Below are 9,211 nucleotides of genomic sequence, written 5' to 3'. Positions count from 1 at the left end.
CTGTTATCTCTGTTAAGTTTGTTAAAAACCTATGTTATTCTATGTTTTAAAAATTTGCAAAACTTTAAATAAAAAAAAAAAATCTGAAAAGACACCATGTGCATACTTATGACTTTTGCAAACAAAGAACAAAGGATGCTGAGAGACAGGAAAACAATGACACTAATTCTCTACATACAGACAGGAAAGTGTAACAATTGCTTGTGTGTGTATATGTATGCATATACATACATACATACATACATACATACATACATACATACATACATACATACACACACACACACACACACACACACACACACACACACTTTTACACATGTACACCTTATATTGAGGGTTTCATTGTGTGTCACTCAGTATACAGACCAGTGTGTGTCACTTAGTGTGTGTATATATAGAGGGATTTTCTGTGCAGAGTATGTAATGCACAGTACACAGAAGAACACATTGTGCAGTTTTTGTCACTCAGTATATAGAAGGTTTCAATGCAGATCATTGTGTGCCACTCAGTATATTGAGAAATTCACTGTGCAGAGCATTCTGAGAGACACACTGCTCTGCACAGTAAATCTGTCTGTATATGAGTGGCACATAGAATGTTGTGTTTATCATTGGTATATACTATTAAAGTGAATGTGTTGCTGTATGATAGACAAGGGGCGCGTTTCTGTGCTCTATACTTCATCCACAAAACGCTAAGGAGTTTATTTGCTAAACAGTGAGCTGCACTATTTTATTTTTTAATGGGTATGAAAAAATAAAGCCCAAATAATCGTCAGAATAAAATCTGTTTAAACGACTTGATTCTGTGTTACAATCTAGTTAGATCAGATTACATCTTGTACACCATTCAGTGAATAATTCCCACAAGCCATGGCTATTCTTAATTGATCCTTTCGCAAATTTTACAAATAGTCAAGGTTATTCAATAAACTGTGAATCACCCAGAATTCAAATAGCATTTTAGACTAAAATAGCTGACCTGGAAACATAACTGAATTGTAGAAATGTATTTGGTTATTTTGCCCTAAAACTTGACTTCTAAATTGTTTCCAGTTTAGTGAATGACCATGCTTTCAGAGGCGGCTCTCTAATTAGGCAGCCGCCTAAGGCCTCGTGCTGGCTGGGGCCTCGCGGCCGCCTAAACCGCCTGTGGGCAGACTGTGTCAGGTCCTCAGTCACTGACACCAGGAGGGGGCCCGGCGGCTTGCCCGGTATGCCGCCGGGTGCGAGGCCCCTCCTGGCTTCCCGGCCAGCCACCGCAGACACCGGTCTGCAGCTCCGCAGTGAGCAGAGCTGCAGACCATGTGTCTCGCGAGAACTGGCCAATCAGAGCGTTGCCGCGGGTAACCACGGCAACGCTCTGACATCTCGCGAGATGACATGGTCTACAGCTCTGCGGAGCTGCAGACCGGAAGCAATGGCCACCGGACCACCAGGGAGCCCACTGGACCACCAGGGAGTACAGGTAGGCCTTCTCTCACCCCCCTCAGCCCCACTACCCCCCACACCACCCTCAGCCTCACTACCCCCACACCACCCTCAGCCTCACTACCCCCCCCACACCAGCCTCAGCCTCACTACCCCCACACCACCCTCTGTCTCACCACCCTCAACTTCACCACCCTCAGCCTCACTACCCCCCCACCACCCTCAGCATAGTCTCACCACCCTCAGCCTCACCACCACCCACAGCTTTACCACACCCCACCACCACCCTCAGCATCAACCCTCACCATCCCCCACCACACTCAGCATCACCCCCACCACCCTCACCATCAACCTCCTTCTCACATTACCCCCTCTCCTTCTCACATTACCCCCCCCCCCCCCACTCTCCCATACCATCACCCCTGTAACCATCACCCCCTCTCACCATCACCCGCCTCTCCTTCTCACCATCACCCCCATACACACAACACATTTCAAGCAGCTACCCCATACACATAGGGTCTCAGACAAAAACGCAAACATGCTCACAGAGACATACATTCACACACAAGGATACTCTGTCAGACACAGTTACACCTCCAGTAACAAACGGGTGAAATTCACTCTTTTACAGATAAAATTGGATCTGAAAATGCTATAATTTTAACTCCCCATTAATTATTTTGGTGATCTTTACCTGATTGATAAATAATTTGCATGCTTTTTTTTTTTTTTTTTCTGGAACCAGGCTGTATTTGAATGCTGCTTTCTATCCAATGGGTTGCTGATTTAAAATCACATTCTGGAATTGTTCTGGACAACAAACTAGGCAGCAATGTCAATCAGCAGTAGCTAAGGCCAGTAAGGTATTGTCATGAATAAAAAAAAGGGACATTAATTCTCAGGATGAGAATATAATTTTGCCTCTTTCTAAATCACTGGTAAGACCACATCTTGAATATGCTGTGCAATTTTGGGCACTTGTTCTAAAGAAGGATGATATGGCACTAGATAAAAAAAGTGCAGAGGTGGGATCCAAAATTAATAAATGGAACATTTTAGCTATGAAGAAAAGTAAACCAATTTAAACCTCTTTAGTCTAGAAAAACATTGACTCAGAGGGGATATTATAATATTATACAAACTATTGTGCTGAAATATATTCACAAATAGGATTGTATATAGGACACGCGGTCATGCGTTTAGACTGGAAGAAAAAGATTTAGTCTAAGACAAAGAAAGTTTTTTTTATTTTATTTTTTTTTACAGTAAGAACAATAAGGATGTGGAATTATCTGACTGAAAATGTGGCTTTATCACAGTCTGTACATATGTTTAAACAGTAACTAGATCAGGGCTCGACAAATCCCGGTCACCATGGCGATAAAATATATTGCCCTGGCACGTAGGATTGGTAAGCCCGTTTCCCCCGTCCTCCTCCTCTCTCATTTCCAATGCAGCTCTCTATGCACCAGGAGGAAGTGAAGAACTGTAATTACTTCCTCCTGTTGCAGAGGCAGCGCAGGGGATTGGCAAGCTAACTTGGCAGGACACCAGGGATGACCCATGCAACATAGCCAACTATGCTCCCAGCCCCAATGCCGCAGAGCTGGTTGGCCGCCCTTTACTGTGCGTGACCTCAGCACCAGGAGGAATTATTCCAGTTCCCTTCACTTCCTCCTTGCACACACGGGGCTGGAGAGAAAGGAGGAGGTGGAAGGAGGGAGTCTGGAACAGCGGCTGCCTACTCCCATTAGCCGCAGCCAGCCCTACTAACAGATGTCAACTGCTGCTGCCCAGTCCCACTGAACCCCAGGGAAGCCACCCTCCTGAGCCGAAAAGGTAGGAGGGTGGCTATAAATATGTATTTTTCTTTTTTTACATTTCTGTGTATTTGTCATGTGTGTATGTATGAATGTGTGTGTGTGTGTGTGTATATGTATGTGTGTGTATATATATATATATATATGAGTGTATCAAAATAAATATACTTTGTGTGTCTGTCTGTTTGCGTGACTCTCTGTCTGTCAGTGTGTGTCTGTCTCTCTAAATGGGTGTGTGTCTCTGTCAGTATGTGTGTCAGTCCGGGTGTCTGTCAGTGAATGTGTATGTTTAGGTCACCAGCCCCCTCCGATCGCAGTGGGAATTATGTTTTTACTCATCTTTTTTTCCAGTACCATGGCGGGCTCCCTGTAGATGGCCATCGCCGTGGCTGAGATTACCAATTACCAATCAGCATTCCTTGTAGAGATGCATTAAATCAATTAAAAGCATCTCTATGGGGAACGTTCAGTGCCTCCATGTAGAGCGTGGAGACGCTGAATGTAGGTGCTGCACATTGTGGACTAAGACAGGAGACATTTTAGTGGCCATCTGAGTGAAAGCCACTAGAAACGGCCTTATCTCCGAAAAGGTAGCTTTTAGATTGGAAAGTCTGCAGGGACAGGCTATATACACCAGAGCCATTACATTAAGCAGTAGTGGTTCTGGTGACTATAGTGTTCCTTTAAGAATTGTATTTATATCGTTGTGGGTAAAACTGGCTCCCAACTTTTTTTTAGCTGACTCCTAGATTGAAAGCAAATTTGTCAAGCCCTGAAATAGATGCATACTTGCAAAAATAAAATATTCAGTGATATAGTTTTTCAAAACTAGCATAATAGCTTCTTGATCCAAGGATAGATCTGACTGCCATTCTTGGGTCAAGAAGGATTTTTTTTCCTACTTTGTTGCAAAATAGAAAGTTCTTCAAACTGGATTTTTTGCCTTCTTTTGGATCAACAGCACAAAACAGATGTGAGGAAGGCTGAACTTGATGGATACATGTCTCTTTTCATCTTATGTAACCAACTAACTATGTAAAATAATCCAATCGGTGTAAGATTAACATCAGTATGATGAGGTAGGCCAATTATATTCTGCGACTAGTGTAATTCAGCTTAGTGGACATGTCCCATTGTAGATGGACCCAAAGAATTACTTGTATATAAAGATACAGTATGTTAAATCATAGAAAATGTGCTAAATTGGCATTGGTTTTTGCAATATCATCTTGGTGTTGCCTTTTCATCAATGCCTTCATTCTGGGACTGGCTGAACGATTAACCATATGGGTTTTGGGTATTTGTTTTTAAAAGGTTACTCAAACACCATGGTTGTAACAGTGATTTAAAGTGGTCACGTGCAGCATATCAATGAGTCACACTGCACATGCAGAGTTGAATCCCTCAGCTGTAGGAGGTGTATCTCCACCTCCAGCAGCGTAATTGGGGTGTCATCAGCCAGCCCGGAACAAGAGAGCAAATCAAGAATAAAACCGGCAAAGCTTAATAGGTGCAAATCATGAGTATAAATTCTATTGTTAGCCCGGAACAAGATTTCTGATCTAATATCACTTTTTGTGCATATTTCTATGCACAGAATTACATTCTTATGATGCTTGGAGTAACCCATTAAAGCGTTGTTCACTAAAGTGTGAATTATTGTTAATTAGGCCACATTAGGCAAATTCGACAAAGCAAACTAGTTTTGTTTACAGTTTGGCTAGAATCTAAAATTCACTGAGAATTCCATTGGTTTCCATGGAAACTGCTCCATAAGAATTTGCACCGCCACTTACCTTTATACAAAGCACAAATACATACACTGCATTAGATACACCTGCTTGTTGATGTAAACACTTGCGTGTGCAAGACCGAGCCACAGATGCTCAATTTGGCTCTCCGCCGATTGGATAGATTAGTGTCCCAAACTCAATGGGCATGCAAATTGCAAGCAAGAAGAAGCAAGTAAATCTGAAAATGAGACAACTGACAGTTGTCTCAAAGTGATGCATATCCCTTTAATGTCATTAATGCCTTGAAGACAATGTTTTTTTTGTTTTTTGTTTTTTTTTATATGAAATTGCACATTGGCAATTTCAAATTTGTAAATGTTCTGGAACCTAGTAAAGAAAAAAAGGGGAATTGGGGACACACCTGGAACATGCAATTCTCAACAATAGTGCTGCCGTAGAGACCAACATTTATATATAATACAGATTAAGGAACAGAGCACACATAAAAAAAAATACAGTGTTAAATTTCATAAGGCTACTTAAAATTAACTATCTCCGCAAACAAATATGGGTATTCATTTCCACTATATGGCCATATTGTATTAGGCTCTCCACTTCTTCACAATATCCCATCAGTGGGTCCTACACTAATTCCAACATGGGAGACAGATTAAATAGTGCTAGTGCTAAATAAACGAAAATTAATTTAATTAATCTGTTATAGGGCAATTGTGAATATATATAATGCAAAATTAATGTGATAAAAACTATTTTTTTTTTAAATGCAGTGTCAAAACTAAACAAACTGATAATTGTTATATACTCACAATTCATATCATATATCTGTTCTATACCGAATGAAAATTATAATGAAATGACATGATCCAAAACCTCCTAACATTTATCATTTGCTGTGATCACTTCCAAAGGGACATCTGCACCACCACCACCACCACCACTTCCCTTTATACATAAAACAAATACATACTGCATTAGATACACCTCTTGTTTTTTTTTTTTTTGTAAATCTGTTTTATTGGTGTAACATGAAGTTAAAGGTCTAAGTACGCATACATATTCGTCGGTGAGGACTCGCAGGTCCCAAATGCACCGTACAGAATAAAGATGCATACAAATAGAGTGGAACAGTTATCACACAGAATTATACATGACACTTGGAGATTCGGTAAGGCATATGTAGTATCGTAAACAGCACTTAACATCCAACAACGTTATCTGCTTTCGTTTTGTGGTGGTGCGTACATCTAGAGGTCAACTTTTAATGCACAGTGTGTCTAAAGTGTAACTTGTGATCCGTGGAGTTTCACATGAGGTGTTGTAAAGGGTGTCACCAAAGTGGGACATAACCCAGACCGGGTACAACTGGTTGTCATGGATCCTCGCGTGAACGTGAAGCTCCGTGCCACCGGAATATGCGTGTGTGTGGTAACGGTCACGAGGTCCGTTGGCAGTTTACCGACCACTTCAGCCTCTCGTATGTCAGGTGTGCGAGGATCCTTAAGCTGTCAAAAGGTCCCGTGGGAAGTGGTGTGGGGTAAATGAGGTGCCCACTGTTCGCAGTCATATCGCTTGGTCCTTCCCGAGGTGTGAGCATATAGCCACAGCTAGTGTGTCATAGTTATGTGCTCGTAGTAATTAAGTTCTCAGAAAAAAATCTAGAATAAGTGGATAGAGAGAGAAGAAGAGTTGAAGAAGAATAGAAGAGCCGCCCCCAGGTCCGGGTACAGGTGGCCAGGTGCTCCCCCCCCCCGTGTCCCTAACGGTTACGTGAGATAAATGCGAACCATGGTCGCCAGAGCTCCGAGTGTCTGTCCGCCCTACCAAGCAGCGAGGCCCTAATTGCTTCAGCTCCCTGAATATCCTCCACTCTACGGATCCATTCCTCCATTTTGGGAGGCTCAGTCTTCTTCCAATATTGCGGGATCAGTGCTTTGGCCGCATTGAGTAGGTGGCGCAGGATCGACTTTTTGTACCCAGCAATTGACATTGTGGAGATATGCAAAAGGGACAGCGCCGCCGACCATTCTGCCGTCTCCCCCAAGATGTCGGCTATCTTGTTCCTGATCATTTCCCAGTATGGGGTTATAAGGTGACATTCCCACCAAATATGCAAGAGTGTGCCTCTTTCTTCGAGGCACCTCCAGCATGTTGGGGGCGTCGTTGGGAAGATCCTATGAAGTAATACAGGCGTCTGGTACCATAGTGCTAGTAGTTTATAATTCGTCTCCTGATATTGAGTGCAAATGGAGCTCTTGTGCTGCCAGAGTAGCGCGGTTTCCCATTGCTGGGATGTGAAGGAGGTGTCTAATAATGTCTCCCACTGCCTGTGGAAGACATTATTCTCTGCCAAGTGTCCCATCAACAGATGTTGGTAGAGGGTGGATATAGTTTTTCTCAGCAATGAGCCCCTCTCGCATCTCTTTTCGAACCAGGTGAGGTCTCTGTGTAGTTTGTCCCTGTTGCGCACATTGTCGTAGTAGTGTTTTACTTGCATATAGCGTAGCGTGAGTAGAGGTGTACGGGGCGAATTACCCAGCAGGGAGTCCAAGGCCATTACGTAGGACGGTGGAGATGGGAACGTGGGTGCGGCCCTCTGCAAAGGGCCATGCTCTCGGTGGGAAGCCCCCGCCTATCGCCGGGTTGTAGGTGATGGGGAGTAAAGGACTGGGTATGGGCCAAATATGCGGCAGGTTTCTCATGAGTTTCCAGCTGGTAAGCGTTTGTGTTATGATGCCTTCCGGGTCCTCCTTGTCAATAACCTGAGAGCTACCCGCCCATATAGCGGATTTCAGGTGCGCCTCCCGCCCATCTCTGGTCAGAGTCACCCATTGTTTCTGGTGCGTGTTCGTATGCCATTCCAGGATGCGCTGGAGGACCGTGGCCTGGTGGTACTTTTTAAAATCCGGTAGTGCCAGTCCCCCACGACATCGTGGTAAGCAAAGTAGATTGTGTCAGAGTCTCGATCTCTCTCCTTTCCAAACATAGCGGATAACTGCCGACCTCAATGTGGAGAAGAAGTGTGTGGGCACGGCCCAAGGGAGTGTCTGAAATGCGTACAAGAGCCTGGGCAGGACATTCATTTTAAGGACTGCTATTCGTCCAAACCATGAAATGTGCGGATAAGCCCATCTCTCTAAGTCCGCCAGGATCGTCTTCAGGAGTGGAGGGAAGTTTTGAGGGTATAGGTCACTCGGGTTTGATGTGATCCATATCCCGAGATATTTCATTTTATCCGGGCACCAGCGAAAGGGGAACAGGGTATCCAGGGCCCAGTATTCAGCTTCCGGGACGGTGATATTAAGTACCTCACACTTGGATAGGTTGAGTTTGAAACCCGATATCGTGCCGAATTGTTCAAGCGTGGCCATCAAGCAAGGCATTGTAGTTCGGGGAGAGGAGATGAAGAACAAGAGGTCATCCGCATATGCAGCCACTTTATGTTCCACCCCTTGCCATGAGTATCCCCGAACGTCCGGGTGTTGTCTGATAGTTTGGAGCAGGGGTGCTAAGTGTCAGGATCGGGACAGGGATCCAACACGCAGAGTACAAAGAGTGGAATAGTACGTATACCGGGCCTTAGAATGGCCGGACTAACGTACCGAGAGTGATAGAGAATAGTCAGAGACAAGCCGAGGTCGAGGGAACGAGAAGACAGATAAGCGAGGGACAAGCCGGGTCAAGGGATAACAGAGAAGCAGGAAAGTACAACAAGCCGAGTCAAAACCAAATAGAGCAAACGAGAATACCAGAGCACTGAGTGACTAGACAAGCTAGAACCACGACAGGGCAATGAGCTGAAGGGAGAAGTAAGCTTAAATACCCTGGCTCCGGATGGTAAGCACGCCTCTGACAAGTACCGATTGGATATCGGACACTTGAGTGACAGGTCGCTCGTGATAGCGTCATGACGTCACGTATTGAGCGTCCTGCTAGAAAAGGACGTGGATTCCTCGCGGCCGGTGTTTAAGTGACTGGATGAACCGCGAGGAACGGAGGGAGCAGCTCGCCTGGACGGATAAACCACCAAGTCTCTACCTCCCTTAGAGGTAGAGGCCTCAGGTACCCTGACAGTACCCCCCCTCTCAGATACGCCCACCGGGCGGAAGGAACCGGGGCGAGATGGGAAGCGGAGGTGAAATGCTCTGCGAAGGCGAGAAGCATGAACGTCCTCCTGAGGTACCCAACTCCTCTCCTCAGGAC

This window comes from Pelobates fuscus, chromosome 8, assembly GCF_036172605.1.
Source record: "Pelobates fuscus isolate aPelFus1 chromosome 8, aPelFus1.pri, whole genome shotgun sequence".
Taxonomy (NCBI): Eukaryota; Metazoa; Chordata; class Amphibia; order Anura; family Pelobatidae; genus Pelobates; species Pelobates fuscus.
This window is presented reverse-complemented; position numbering follows the sequence as displayed.